Below are 14,558 nucleotides of genomic sequence, written 5' to 3' on the forward strand. Positions count from 1 at the left end.
ACCCGCCTCCGGCAACTGGATCAAGCCACTAGCGTATTCATGGCCCACGGCCATGAATGCGAGCTCCAGAGGCTTTGAAAATGCTTCTGCTGCCTGAATTGGCTGTGAGGGGGGGGGAGCGAAATAGCTCTGCAACCCTACATCGGGGTGGCAAAAGCATCTTCCAGGCCTCCAGCACCCGGATCGGGCTGCTGGCATGCCGTAAAATTGCCCCACGGCCATGGATGTGAGCTCCAGAGGCTTCAAAAATGCTTCTGCCACCGGGATCAGCAGAAAGAAGGAGAGATTAAGTCAGCAGGAAAGCAAAAGTGTGGGTAAAGGAAAGCATTGCAGAGTAAGCAAACTTACAAAAAGGGGATCTCTCTCTCTCTGTCTCTCACACACACATACTTCCCCCACCCTCTTCAATATCATCTCTTCTCCCACCCTGTTCAATATCTCTTTCCCTACCCCCTTCAATATCTCTTTCCCCACGCCCTGCAATACCATCTCTTCCCCCCCTGCAATACCATCTTTTCCCCCACTCCCCTTAAATATCATCTCTTCTCTCCCCTTCAGCAGGACCCAGGCAATGCCTCTCGCAGCTCCAGCTGAATCTCTGCTGAAGACTGTGCGAGGCTGCCTGCCACCCCCAATAGCTGGAGCTGCATGCACTGATCCTGGGCTCTCAGCAGGACCCAGGCAACATGCAGTTCCAGCTGACTTTCCCACAAGTCACCTCATCCAGTTTTACACTTTTAGTTACAGTTTTTTACAGTGCTGTTCAACCCGTCATATGCATACCACCTGTCAGGTGCTAATGTACCACCAGTTGAAAAGCACTGTCATGGACCACAGTTTCCATACTCCTGTGGCTATGCTGGCTAGAAATGCAATGCCTTATTTTTCTCTGCAGTGTATGCCTAGGAGGCAGTAGGTCTGTGGGATTTAGATGTATTTAAACATTTGTTTCTTCTGCCTAATTTATTAAATCAACATCTAATTTGAAATTAAATGTTTCTGAGAAATCCAGGGTGGTTTATAAAAAAAACCCTCAAAGACAGCTATTGTAAAGCATCACTAGCACTGCTTAAAACAATATTAAAAGTACGTATTGTAAGAAAGAAAAATATTAGTAGTAATTTTCTTAGTGCTGTTTGACCATAAAATTTGTTGTTGTTCTACCTGGCTGAACAGTGTGTTTGGAATTTCCTCTAAACGGGTGAGGGATGCACTGTTCATATTTTCCTTGGAAGAAAGTTCTATAATTGGGGTGCTGTCTCTGAAAAGGCTCTGCTCATGGCCACTGTTCTATAAACCAAACCAGGGGGACCATCTGGTTTAAATGGATGGTAAACATAGATGATTAGGGGGTTAGAGGCTAAAACATATGACAAATGTTTGTGGGAATTGGGTGTGTCTAGCTTAGTGGAAAGGAAAGGGTGGTGACATGATAGCAATGTTCTAATATTTGATGGCAGCCACAGAGAAGAAGGGGCCAACCTATTTTCCAAAGCATTAGAAGGCAATAATAGATGGAAACTAATCAAGAAGAAAACCAGCCTAGAACTAAGGACTTGTGAAAACAACTAACCAGTGAAAAGGCTTGCCTTCAGAAGTTGTGGACGCTCCATCACTGGAGGCTTTTAAGTAGAGATTGGATATTCCATTGTCTGGAATGGTATACATCCCCTGTTTGAGCAGGGGCTTGGACAAAAGACCTCAAAGGTCTCTTCCAACTCACTTACTCTTTTAGAGAAGCACTGCCAACCTCTCGCCCTCCCCTCCTTCCTTCCTGGGCACAGAGGGAGGGGAGGGAGGAAGGAGGGGAGGGAAACAGGAAGAAAGAAAGGGAAGGACAGAAGGAAGAAGATGGGAATGAAAAGGAGGGAGGCAGGGAAGGAGGGAATGGAGGGAGGGAGGAGGGAAGGAAGGAAGGAAGGAAGGAAGGAAGGAAGGAAGGAAGGAAGGAAGGAAGGAAGGAAGGAAGGAAGGAAGGAAGATTGGAATAAGAGCGAGGGAGAGTCTGAGGGAAGTCCTGCCTTAGCACTTGGCCACCAGCAGCCCTGTTATCCCTTCGCCATCCTCTGGTGGTCTCCCATCCTATTGCTGAGGATGCTTTGATTACAAAGCCAGGTCTCCTCACATGGAGAGGGAGTGGGCCTCCCTCTGACTGACACACTTTGCCCTCCTGTACCCACCATGAGCAACCTGGCCAAGGAGAATGAACAGAGAAGCAGTAGTCTTGAGGAGGAGGTAAACACAGCTGGGCACCCACTCAGGGAAATGCGGCTAGGGTAGGCAGGGCTGTGGGTCTGGTGCCGTGGGAGCTCAAGGGCCGGGCTGGGTGCTTAACCTGCCCAGAGCTCCAGGCAGTCAGCGCCACCCTCCAGGAGCCCCCTGCATGGTGTGAGGATCAGTGAGGCACAAGTGCCCCTGACATGAGTGACATGAGTGACGTTGAGCTGGCCATGCCCATGCCAGCCACACCCACCCAGTGGGCCACGCACATCTGGCATCCAACGATAAATAAGTGGGGTTTGGGTTGCAGTTTGGGCACTCAGTCTCTAAAAACTCCCTCCAGAACCTAGCAGCAAATTGGACCCCACATTCTGAAATGATGTGCTTATGTGCCCTAGGCAGCTGGTAGATATGCTGCAAAAACATCTTCACTAGCTTCTGGGCTGAAGGGCGTCCAACACATGCAATGAACTGGGTTTGCTTGGAAAATAAGTCTATCACAGTTCATATTACAGTGGTTTCCTCATTTTCCTGTAGCTCCACTATAAAGTCCATGGCTATCTCCTCCCACGGTCTGGTCGGGTCAGTCACCTGCTGCAACAGTCCCAGACTCTTCCCTGGTAGTTTTTGCTGGCCATACAGACAGCACAGCTCCCCACATAGCTCTCAATGTCTTTCTTCATCTTTAGCCACCAGAACTGATGATTAGCGAGATGCAGCATTTTTCAGGAATTCAAAGTGGCTTGCTTGCTTGACATCGTGGTTGTGTAGTAGGACTTGCAGTCGCAGTTGGTCTGGGACATATAATTCGTCCCCTTTCCATGCCATCCCCTCCCTCATGGTCAACTCTTTTTGATGAGCCACAAACCATGCATCAGTTTGCAGCTCTTGTTTCGGCTGTCATGCAGACACATCGGTGGGGAGTGAGCTTCTCTTTTTCTCCTGCCATCTGGTTGTTTCTTGTGCTGCTTGCTGTCTATCAGGAATGATCGAATTCACTGCCTCCTGCTGCGTACTTTTGTATTGGGGCATGCAGGACAGGAAGCTAGGAAGTTCTTCCCTCCTGGGTTGTATTTTAGGTTAAAGTCAAATCTTTTAAAATACTACACCCACCTTACTTGCTTAGGAGAAAGTTTGTGGAGGTTTTCAGAGCTTCTAAGTTTTTATGGTCATTCCACACTTCAAAGGGGACCTTGCTTCCCTCCAGGAACAGCCTCCAGTAGCACCCACCACACCACATTGCCCATCACTGTTCCATTTCATTTAGTTTGCAAAATGTGTACAAGCATGGCTGTAAGTGTCCTTCCCCATCGTGCTGGAGGAGGATGACTCCCGTAGCTACATTGCTGACATCTGCTTGGATTACAAAAGGTTCTTCTGGGTTTGGGTGTTTTAACACTGATTCAGCGCCAAATAGCTCCTTCAACTTTTCGAATGCCATTTGGCCATTCATTGTCCAGTTCAAGGGCTGATTCGGCTTGGGCTTCTCCCCCCCCCTTTACTAGTTTTCAACAACTCAGTGATCAACAAGGCAATCATGGCAAAAGAGGGGATAAGTTGCCGGTAGAAATTTGCAAAGCCTAGGAAACTTTGCACCTGTTTGCAGGTGCGAGAGGCTTGCCATTCTAAGATGGACTTCACTTTCCCTGGATCCATTCTATCTCCTCACACAACATACGGTAGACCAAATAGTCCAGTCTAGATTTGTGAAACTCATATTTTGACAGTTTGGCATACAGCTTAGCATCTAAGAGCTTTCTCAGCACATGTTGCACAAGCTTCATGTGCTCACCCATAGTCTCAGTATAAATGAAGATGTCATCAAGGTACACTAGAATTCCCTTATACTCATGCAGCATCTCATTTATGAGTTGTATGAACACATCAGGGGCCCCTTGTAGTCCAAATGGCATCACCTGAATTGGTAGCTATAAAGAAGGCTGTAAGGACCTACCCCACTTTGCATCTTAAGAAGACAGAACTCTTGGAATATTTCTTCTTATTAAGAGAAAATGGTTGCAGGCGTTTTAGACAGGACCTGGGGCCCAAGTCCTCCCGTTCAAGGTTTTAAGTGGTCCCATGCAGCTCCCCCCACCCCACCATCCTTCCAGCGACCATCCCAGGCATTACATTTCCACTCCCTTTTTCCTCATGGCCGGTGGAAGGGAGACTTCAGAGAGGAGTACATGAAAGGTGATGGGCCTTTTTGTTATGGTTAGTCCTTTTGGTGTATCCACATTCAGTCCCTTTGAAGTTGTAACGAAGGAAGTGAGAGCCATAAAACCCCTTTGCTTATCTCCCTTCCCCTTCGTAGTATGACAGAATCCAGAGAGGGCAGAAATGGGGTTTTCCATAGTCGATAACTAGAGATGAAATATAATTGGATTCTGACATCTTGCCCCCTTAAAAATAAGATAGATCCACCTGAAAGAAAACAAAACAGGTATAAAAATTAGTCAGGCTTGTTAGGATACTCTGTGTGAAACTTCTTTATTAGCTTCGGGGCTCTGACATGACGTTTATGGACCCACTTGTTCTCCAGCATGATGAGTGTAGAATCCACCGGTGGGTAATTTCAGCCTTCCTGCTCAGAAGAGACTAGGTCAAAACTTTGGCCACTCCTCCCTCTGGGTGTGTCTTCCCAGTTTTGACTTAGCCTTAGCTCAGTAGGGCGCAAAAATTTTGGCTTCTTAGCTAGGCTAGATCATCTATTTGAATCTGATTGAGTTAGTCCTTTTTTAGTTATCTAAATTGTAGTGTTTCTTTTTGTTTTTGCAATTGGAACTAGAATTGGCAAAAATCTAAATTGAAATTTGAAAAGGCCTTCTGGCTTCGAGCCTAACAGGCTCCTGTAAAGAAGGCTACAGGCCATTTTTTTTTGAGCGGGGGTTTTCACCTCCGATCAAGCGGATCAGCGGAACGCGGACCAGCCGACCAGCTGGCTTTTGAAGATCAGAGTCTTTTTGAGACTCAGGCTGTTTGGAGGCTTCCCTTTTAGCTTTGTCACAATGAAGCTCCTCTCGGCTGCAGGATTTGGATCACAGTGGAGGCTGCGCGACTAATAGCAAGTGCCTTTTCATGAAAGGGGGAGAGTGCTTATTTAAATTGGTTGTTCCTTAGAATTCTCGATCTAGCAGGGGTGGTTGATTCCCTTCTATTCCTCTCTTTTGGCATTTTCGCCTTTCTTTGGAGGCACTGAACGGGCGGCTGCCATTTTGACCATGGCGCAGGACATGGTCGCCATTTTGGAAGTGTTATTGGGAGCGGCTGCCATTTTGAGTCTGATTTAGGCATGGCTGCCATTTTGAGAGTGTCCTTAGGCACGGAAGCCAATTTGTGAGGACCTCGTGTTCCTCTCCAAGGCATTGAGGCCTGCCTTATTTACCACTGGCCTACATTGTCAGGCCCTTAACCAGGGGGAAGTTTATCAGTTTGTTCTCAGGAGAATCACAGATTTGATTCCTAGTCTGTATGGGCGTTGTTGTTCTAACTACTCATTGGTGGTTCTGTCACATATACTTATTTCTGGTGTGAGTTGAGCGAAGGGGAAATTACTTTTAGACCACCTGCTCCACTTAGAGTGTGGCATTTATCACTGGCCTAGACAGGCAGTTCTAGGGAGCTGTCTGGCTGTCCTTGCCATTGCTGTTGTGCAGAGCAAGGATCGTTTTCCATCTCTGTCAACTAGATCTGCATATTTGGGTTCCCCCCACTTCTGGATATCTCCTACCCAGATTATCTAGACTGCAATGGCAGACAGTTCCTTGCCCCAGGCATCACAGGGTTCTGGTATCCCCCCCCCCGCACAAACAAAGCGCAGATCTATTGATTTGGATGCGGGGGGGAGAAAAAGGCTAAGACAAAACACATCTCCACCAAGGAGCCCTCCAAGGCAGCCAAGCGAGAGGCCTCGAGGAGACATCTGGCACTGGAGAGGGAATTCTCCAAAGCCCAAAGGCTCATGTCCAGTGAAGCTGAAGTGGTTCCCCCGTTCCATTGGACACTTCCCCATTTGAGCCTCCATTTGCACCTTCTCATGATGCCTCCAGGGCTTGGTCTCCTCAGGGGGAAATTGAACAGGTTGGTCCCCCTCGCTCCTCATCATCATCTACTCATCAAGGACCTGAGGCCACGTTTATTCCAGCTGAGGCTGAGGTTAGTTCTGAATAAAGGGATATGTGTTCAGATCAGTTTCAGGCTTTCATGCACAATGCGTTTATGCAATTCATGTCTTCTAGGGGACAACAACCCTTGCAACCACCACTGCCTCCTTCTATTCCTCCTTCTCAAGTGGGACGTACCACAGTCCCTGGTTCAGGCATCTCTGAGACTTCTTCCCAGGTAGGGGAGGAGGGGTCTGTGGACCTGGAGATAGCTGACACGCCCATGTCAGAGGATGAGGCAGCGCCTGAACAGGCACCAACTTCGGGGCTTTTTGACCCTTTTCAGGTCTCTCCTGATGAAGGCCTCTACCACCGCCAACCTCACTTCAGTACAGGAGGAGAAACGTTCTACCTCCACCAGCCAGGAATCTAACCCGTTGTTTGCAGAACAGGTTGTGGAGGACAAGCAGATTCCTTGTCCACAGGTTTTCCGTACTACGGTGGAGAAACAGTGGTCATCCCTGGCTACTCTGCCTTCTCCCAATAGTACAGAGAAGAAACTGTTCAATGTTTCTTCTTCATTTGCTTCCCTTTTGGAGGTGCCTTCTGTTGACACTCCTCTAACTTCTTTGTTTTCCACATCTGCTATTCCAGGGGATATGGCTGAGGCCCTGAAAGTGGAAGATAAGAAGTTTGAGCTTTCCCTTTGCCAAGCGCACCAGGCCTCGGCATGGGCGATCAAGGCTGTGACCTCATCTTCTTTCTTCACAAGGGTTTCAATCATGTGGCTCCGTGAACTGCAGGCAATCGTTCCCCTGGATCAGGTTCAAACACATCAGACACTAGGGAAGCTGGTGGCTGCTTCAGAGTACATGGCAGATGCTTCCCTTCATTCAACCAGGTACTCTGCTAGATCTATTGCAGCCACGGTTGCCTCTCGTAGGTTACTGTGGCTGAAGCAGTGGAGAACTGACTTGAAGTCAAAGTGGCATCTGTCCACATCCAAATATAGCAGTACGCAGCTATTTGGCTCAATCCTCGAACCACACATTATTGAGGGCAAGGACAAACGCAAGGTTCTGGCACACCCTTCCAAACAGTCGGATAGGCAGCCCCAGCAGGAGTTTCATACACAGACTTTCCATCCCAGTGGTTCCTGGGAGTGGAGACAGCCCTTTCAGGCAGGGCAGTCCTGGGATTGGTCAAGAGGCTCGCGATCCTTTCCCCCCAGGCAGGATCGTCCACAGGACTGTCAGAGCATGGGAGCCAAGGGTCAATTTCAATCCAAACGTCCCTTCCGGGGCTCGGGTGGCCATCCTTACAGGTGGTCCAAGTGATGCCAAGGAGGACTCTCCCATTGGGGGTCACCTGGTGCTGTTCAGCGACACATGGGAGGCTACCACCACCGACTCTTGGGTCAGGGACACCATCAAATACGGTCTCACCCTAGAGTTCTACTCTCTTCTCCCAGACTGCTTCGTACAGTGCTCGGTGTCACAAAGTGCAACCAAGGCACAACTGGTAGCCACGGCCATCTCCCACCTGACAGAAATCAAGGCCATACAACCCGTTCCACAGGAACAGGAAGGAGAGGGGTTTTACTCCATTCTGTTCATGGTCCCCAAAGCCTTAGGGGGATGGAGGGCGATACTGGTCTCAAAGGGTCTGAACTATTTCTTGACCTACAAAAGGTTCAGGATGCAGACCCTAAAGTTCATTCTCACCAGTGTCAGAAAAGGGGACCCTCTCCTCCATAGATCTGACAGAGGCATACCTTCACATCCCGATACTGCCAGAACACCGCAGGTTCCTTCGGTTTTCTTATGTGCACCGGTATTACCAATACAGAGCCCTTCCCTTTGGGCTATCTTCGGTTCCAAGGGTTTTCACAAAGATTTTGGCAGTCTTGGCGGCTCACCTAAGGATGATGCCAGTATGCATGCAATACTATCTAGACGATATTCTAGTTCAGTCCAGTTCTTTCTGATCAGCTCAGTCAAACCTGGAAATAACGATACATACCCTTCAAGTTCACGGGTTCTCAGTGAACTTCAAAAAGAGCCACATGATCCCCACGAAGCGCCTCCTACATCTTGGGACGATTATAGATTCAGACCTTTGCAAGGTCTATCTTTTACAGGAATGTTGAGTCAGCATCCGAAAGCTGGTACATCAGGTTCGGAGAGCAAAAACTGTGCCCCCTGGTATAGCTGTCTCAACTCTTGGGAAAGATGGTTTCTTGCATGGGGATCGTTCCGTGGGCCAAGCTTCACTCAAGAAGCCTTCAGTGGTTCCTCCTTCCCTTTCAGAAATAGCAACTCAGTTCATCCAACCGAAGGGTCAGGGTCCCCCACCACACCCTCTTATCCCCCCAATGGTGGGCTTCAACCACAATGACCAAGGGGACTATCTTCAAGGAGCCCCTCAGACTCACCTTGACAACAGGCGCCAGTCTGTTCGGCTGGAGTGCCCACTTTCAGATTCATCTGGCCCAGGGACAGTGGTCTCAACATAAATTGGCTCGAATTCAGGGCCATACACTTAGCACTCCGGCAGTTTTCCTCATTAGTGACGGGACAGCACGTCCTGATTCTGACAGAAAACGTGGCAGCCAAGGCCCACGCCAACAAACAGGAAGGGACCTGATCCTGGTCACTCATGCAGGAGGCCTTGGATCTAGGTCTTTGGGCAGAGTGCACCTTGGGGTCCATCAGGGCAGAACACATATCGGGGCAGGCAAATCGACAAGCAGATTCCCTCAGCAGAGTCACGTTGGACCATTCAGAGGGGCGACTGGACCCAACACTCTTCAGGGACATCTCGATAAGGTTTGGTCATCCACATCTGGATCTCTTTGCCCCCTGTTGAACACTCAACTTCCCAGGTTCTTCTCCAGGTTCCTGACACGGGGAATGGAGGAAAAGATGCCCTCCGATGCCAGTGGCCAGGGGGCTTGCTTTATGCCTTTCCTCCCCTTCCGTTGTTACAGGCAACCATCCGCAAGCTGATTCAGGAAAGGGCGGAAATAATCTTGATTACTCCACATTGGCCAATACATCCATGGTTTGCCGACCTTGTGGATCTATCACTCTCACCACCATGGAGGATTCCCCCGGAACTAGTGGCTCTCAGCCAAGGGAATCTTCAGCACCCAGATCCACAGTGGCTCCAGCTAGCCGCTGGCACTTGAGCAGGAAGGTTTAGCTAGGCCAGCGGTTCTCAACCTATGCGATTGACCATTTCACGGGGGTCACCAAGCAAGGCTGTCCACCATTTTTTCCCCTTTTCTGGCGGGTGCCTTACCTCCCTTGGGCTGGGCCAGCTGGCGGCCCAGCCGGTGGTCAGCCTGCTCCGTCTCTGCGTCATTACGTTAAGCGAACCTCAGCCTTTCACAAGTCGGAAGCCTTGTTCGTGTCTTTTCAGCCCTCGCCATGAGTCAGAAGGTTTCATCTTCGACCATTGGTAGGTGGATAAGGGCATGCATTGCTCGGGCCTATCTTTCTCAATCACTTCCAGTTCCTGCACACATCACGGCTCACTCGACGCGCAGTGAAGCTGCATCAGCGGCTTAGTCCACACAAGCTTCATTCGAGGAGATTTGTAGGGCAGCGACATGGTCCTCCCCTTCCTCATTTGTCACGCATTATAGGATAGATAGGTTTACAGCGGCAGACGCCACATTTGGCAGACAGGTCCTACAACAGGTTGTTTCTTCTCAGGGGTCACAAGCCTAGACTTCCCCCCCCCCCGTAGGAACATGAGCAGCTTTGGTATGTCCCATCGGTGGATTCTACACTCATCATGCTGGAGAAGGGGCATTGTCTTACCTGAATGCCTTTTCTCAGGGTGATGATGTAGAATCCACACCCTCCCATTAGGGTAGTCTAGGCAAGTGTCACGATGATTGGAGCCATTGCGCCGGACTTCATCAGGGATGCTTCGCCTCATCAAAACTGGGAAGACACACCCAGAGGGAGGCATGGCCAAAGTTCTGACCTAGTCTCTTCTGAGCAGGAAGGCTGAAATTACCCACCGGTGGATTCTACATCATCATGCTGAGAAAAGGTGTTCAGGTAAGACAACGCCCCTTTTGTAAGGCAGGGAGGTGTTCCATGCAACTAGATACTGAGTCACTCTATGATATCTCCTAGAATCTAGGATTTCCTTTATTTTGAAGTGTTGTTTGCCCTCCACCATGATTGGAGGTGGGGGGGGGATTTTTGGCTGTAACGATGACTGATGCTCTCTTTTCAGCAAACTGCAATGAAAAATTGGGTGTATTTGCCTGAGATTTTGGGGTAATTCTAATACTACTGTTACTGGGTTTATGATTCTTTTAATTGGAAAGGCCCTATATATTTTGATCCAAGTTTTTTAAAGAGTTATAGGGACTTTAGGTATTTTGTAGATAAGTACACCATTTCTCCTATAATAAATGGTGTAGACTCATCCCTTTTTTATCAGCTTGTGCTTTGTATGCTTGCCTAGCTTCATCTAGTGCTTTTCTAACTATTGGCCAGATATTTTGTAATTGTTCCATCCATTCTTTCAGTGATGGGATCGCCGGTTCATTTGGGGTTAATTCTGGCATGAGGTTGAAACTTTGACCGGTGGCTATTTGAAAAGGAGTGTAACCTGTGCTGGAGTGGACTGCATTATTGTAGGCAACTTCTGCGAAAGGGAGTAGGTCCATCCAATCGGTTGAAAATTAATAAAGCATCTTAAATATTGCTCAAGTACTGAGTGACAGCGTTCTGTTTGTCCATTCCCTTGTGGATGATGGCTAGATGTCAGTCCCTGAGTGGTCCCTAAGAGGGATAAAAATTCCTTCCAAAGTGCAGATGTAAATTGCACTCTCCTATCAGAGATGATGTGTTAGGGTGCCCATGCAATCTGTAAATATGCTGGACAAAAAGTTTTGCTAAGGCTTTTGCGATGGGAATCTTTTGGCAAGGGATAAAGTGCACCTGTTTGGAAAACAAGTCCGTGACCGTCCAGATAACAGTATTCCCATTGCTTTCTGGTAATTCCACTATAAAATCCATGGCTATTTCCCTCTAGGGGGCTGAGGGATTTGCCACTGTTTGTAACAGTCTGAGTGATTTCCCTTGCAACCTCTTTGCAGTTGCACGCTTTGGGCAGCTGGCCATAAATCTTTCTATGTCCTTTTTCATGTTTTTCTGGAACTATTCATCTGTTTCCAAACTTTTCCAGAATTCAATTCCAGTTTGGCTGCCCAGCTGTGGTTTTAATTTAGCTTGGGCTCTGGTGGTTACTGGCGCTGCCAGATGTGATTCTACCATCATCGGTTTAGAGTCGATGGCTCGCGTACTGTTATATTGGGGCACGCGAGATAGTGCATCTGCCAGGAAGTTCTTTTCCCCTGGCAAATGCTTGAGCGTAAGTTGGAACTGGTGAAAATGCTGGGACCAGCGGGCTTGCTTGGGGTTGAGCTTCTTGGGTGTTTTCAGGGCTTCCAAATTTTTGTGGTCAGTCCACACCTGGAAGGGGATTTTGTTCCCTTCAAGGAACTGGCACCACATGAGTAATGACCAACATATCTTGTAAGCCTCTTTCTCCCATAGGGGCCAGCACTGTTCCGTTTCCATGAGTTTCTTGGATGTATATGCATAGGGTTGCAATACCCCTTCATTGTTTTCTTGTAATAGTACAGCCCTCACTGCCACATCACCTGCATCTGCCTGTATTACGAAGGGCTTATCCATGTCTGGGTGCCTCAGTACTGGTTCGGCAGAAAAATGTCTCTTTAATCTCTCAAATGCTGCTTGGCACTCCATTGTCTATGTTAGTGGCTGGCTAGGTTTTACTGAGGATGCTCCCTTCGTTTTTAGTAAGTTCGTCAGCGGCAGGGCTATCTGGGCAAATGAGGGGATGAATTGGTGGTAAAGGTTTGTGAAGCTCAGGAAACTTTGCAGTTCTTTCTTGTGCGGGGTGGTGCCCATTCTAATACTGCTCTGACCTTCTCTGGGTCCATTTCAATGCCCTGGGGGGATATGTGATAACCTAGGTAGTCTATCCTTTCCTGGTGGAATTCGCATTTGAGAGTTTGGCATATAGGTGAGTGGCTCGCAGTTTCTTTAAAACCGCTCTGACAAGGTTGACATGTTCCTCTTTTGTTTCAGTGAAGATAAGAATGTCGTCCAAGTAAACAAGGACCCCCTTAAATAGGTGCTTCCTTAGAACGTCATTGATTAATTGCATAAATACTGTGGGGCCCCTTTGTAATCTAAATGGCAAGACTTTCAATTGGTAGTACCCCATGGGGCAGTTAAATGCGGTCTTCCATTCATCCCCTTCCTTAATTCTCATGCGATAGTAAGCTTCCTTTAGGTCTAGTTTAGAAGAAAATTTCCTTTTCAAGAGGTATGACAACATGTCTTTCATGAGGGGCAGAGGGTATAGGTTGCTTTCACTGATTGTATTCAGGGCCCTATAATCCACACATAAGCGTAAAGAGCCATCCTTCTTCTCTCTAAAGAGGACTGTGGCAGCCACTTTAGGCTTGGCTGGTTCAGTGAACCCCCTTTCTAGGTTTTTCTTTATGAACCTTTTCATTTCTTCCTTCTCCTTTGGGCTCATGGAGTATAATCTGGGCTTCGGGAGTTTTGCCCCAGTCTTGAATTCAATGGCACAGTCCGTGGGTCAGTGGGGGGGGGGAGCTTATCCGCCCTCTCCTTACTGAAAACTTCAGCAAGGTCTCTGTATTCCTCTGTTAGTCCCTTTTCCTCTCCCATGGATGCTTTTTCTGTTCTTAATTCTGGTAGCCCCCTTTGGGATTTTAAGTCCATAGGGTCCCCCTTTGGGAATTTGATTTCTGCTGTCCTCCAATTCACCCAGGGTTTCCATTTTAACCATTCCATCCCTAGGATCATAGGTATTCCATGCCTGGGGTCACTATAAACGTTATGTCTTCCTCATGTTTGCCCAGGGAGAGGTGTATTGGTAGAGTGGCTAGGGTAGCTGCACCCCCCCTGCTATGGATCCATCTAACAGGCCAAATGAAATTGGTTGTTCCAGTCTCCTTGACGGAATGCCCAGATTCCCCACTAGCATCGGGCTAATGAGGCAGCGGGTGCAGCCAGAGTATATTAAGGCTTTCACCTTCATGGCTACAGGCGTGGGGGGAATTAATATAGTCACTGTCTTGAGGATGGGTGCGATTTGTCCACTTACCAGGGGTTCGCCCTCTGAGCTGTTGTCTGAGGCATCCACTGACCCTGCAGTGTAGGCTGGAATTCTTTTCCCCTGATGAGCAGAGGTGGGGAATTCCACAGCCTCCATCATTCTCATGGCAGGTTCTTTTGGCTTAGCTGGAGACTTTCCGGATTTGCTGGCCAGTGATCTGTCTGGGTTGTGCTGGGGGGCTTTTAAGCGGCATTTTACAGCCCAATGCCCTTCTCTCCTGCACTTGAAACACCCCATTTGCTTCTTGGCTGTAACCGATGGTTTCACTGGTTCACATGTCAACTCAGGCGGTGAGCGGCTCCCTTGTTTTCCTTGGCAATGCCTCTTCAGTATGTCGATTTCTGCTTCCTCAGCCAAGACGTACCATTCATCAAGTTGGTGTGGGTCCCCTCGGGGCAGGCAAGTGTCATATAGGTCATAATTTAGTCCGTCTTTGAAATGGCTAAGGAGGATGTCTTCCGGCCAGTTCAGTTTGCTGGCAATGGCCTGGAATTCTTGCGTATATTCGGCTACCGGGCATTTGCCTTGCCTCATCGTTATTATTCTTTCCCAGGCTTTGCAATCAGCCATGGAGTCCTCAAATCTCCTTCTCAGAGAGGATATGAAACGGTTTAGGTCATTGAGCTCTGGGGCATTGTAGTCATGCAAGTTCACCACCCAATCTGTGGCCGGCCCATCCAGGTCAGATTGCACGATCCGGATACGGGCTTTGTTGCTGGGGATGTCCCGCCCGTATTCCTCCATGTAGCTGAGGACTTGGGTTAGGAAAAACCCCAAGCGTGTTGGCTCCCCCTTGAATCTCATGTCCAGCGGCGGGAGTCTTTGAATGGATCGGTCCTTCATTGTCGGTGGTAGTGTCTTCCATCTTAATCGCCCTTTGCGGGTTAGTGGGGAGTGGGGACTACTGGGTCAGCAGATGTCCCCGGGGCTGCAGGTTCCACTTCCCCTTCGGTGTCTCTCACTTTGCGGCTCCAGGAGCTGGTTTGTATGGGGTCTCTGAACTGGTCTCTGGGGCTGCAGAGAAACATC

General features: G+C 48.6%; 1 protein-coding gene across 1 annotated transcript in view; it reads left to right on the forward strand.

Annotated features, from left to right (window-relative positions):
• The window catches only part of RAMP3 (receptor activity modifying protein 3), a 191,105-nt gene that overhangs the window by 129,521 nt on the left and 47,026 nt on the right, over positions 1–14,558 (forward strand). The window lies entirely within an intron of this gene.

Source organism: Crotalus tigris, unplaced genomic scaffold (genome assembly GCF_016545835.1).
Source record: "Crotalus tigris isolate CLP2741 ecotype Arizona unplaced genomic scaffold, ASM1654583v1 scf7180000019707.1183690, whole genome shotgun sequence".
Lineage (NCBI taxonomy): Eukaryota > Metazoa > Chordata > Lepidosauria > Squamata > Viperidae > Crotalus > Crotalus tigris.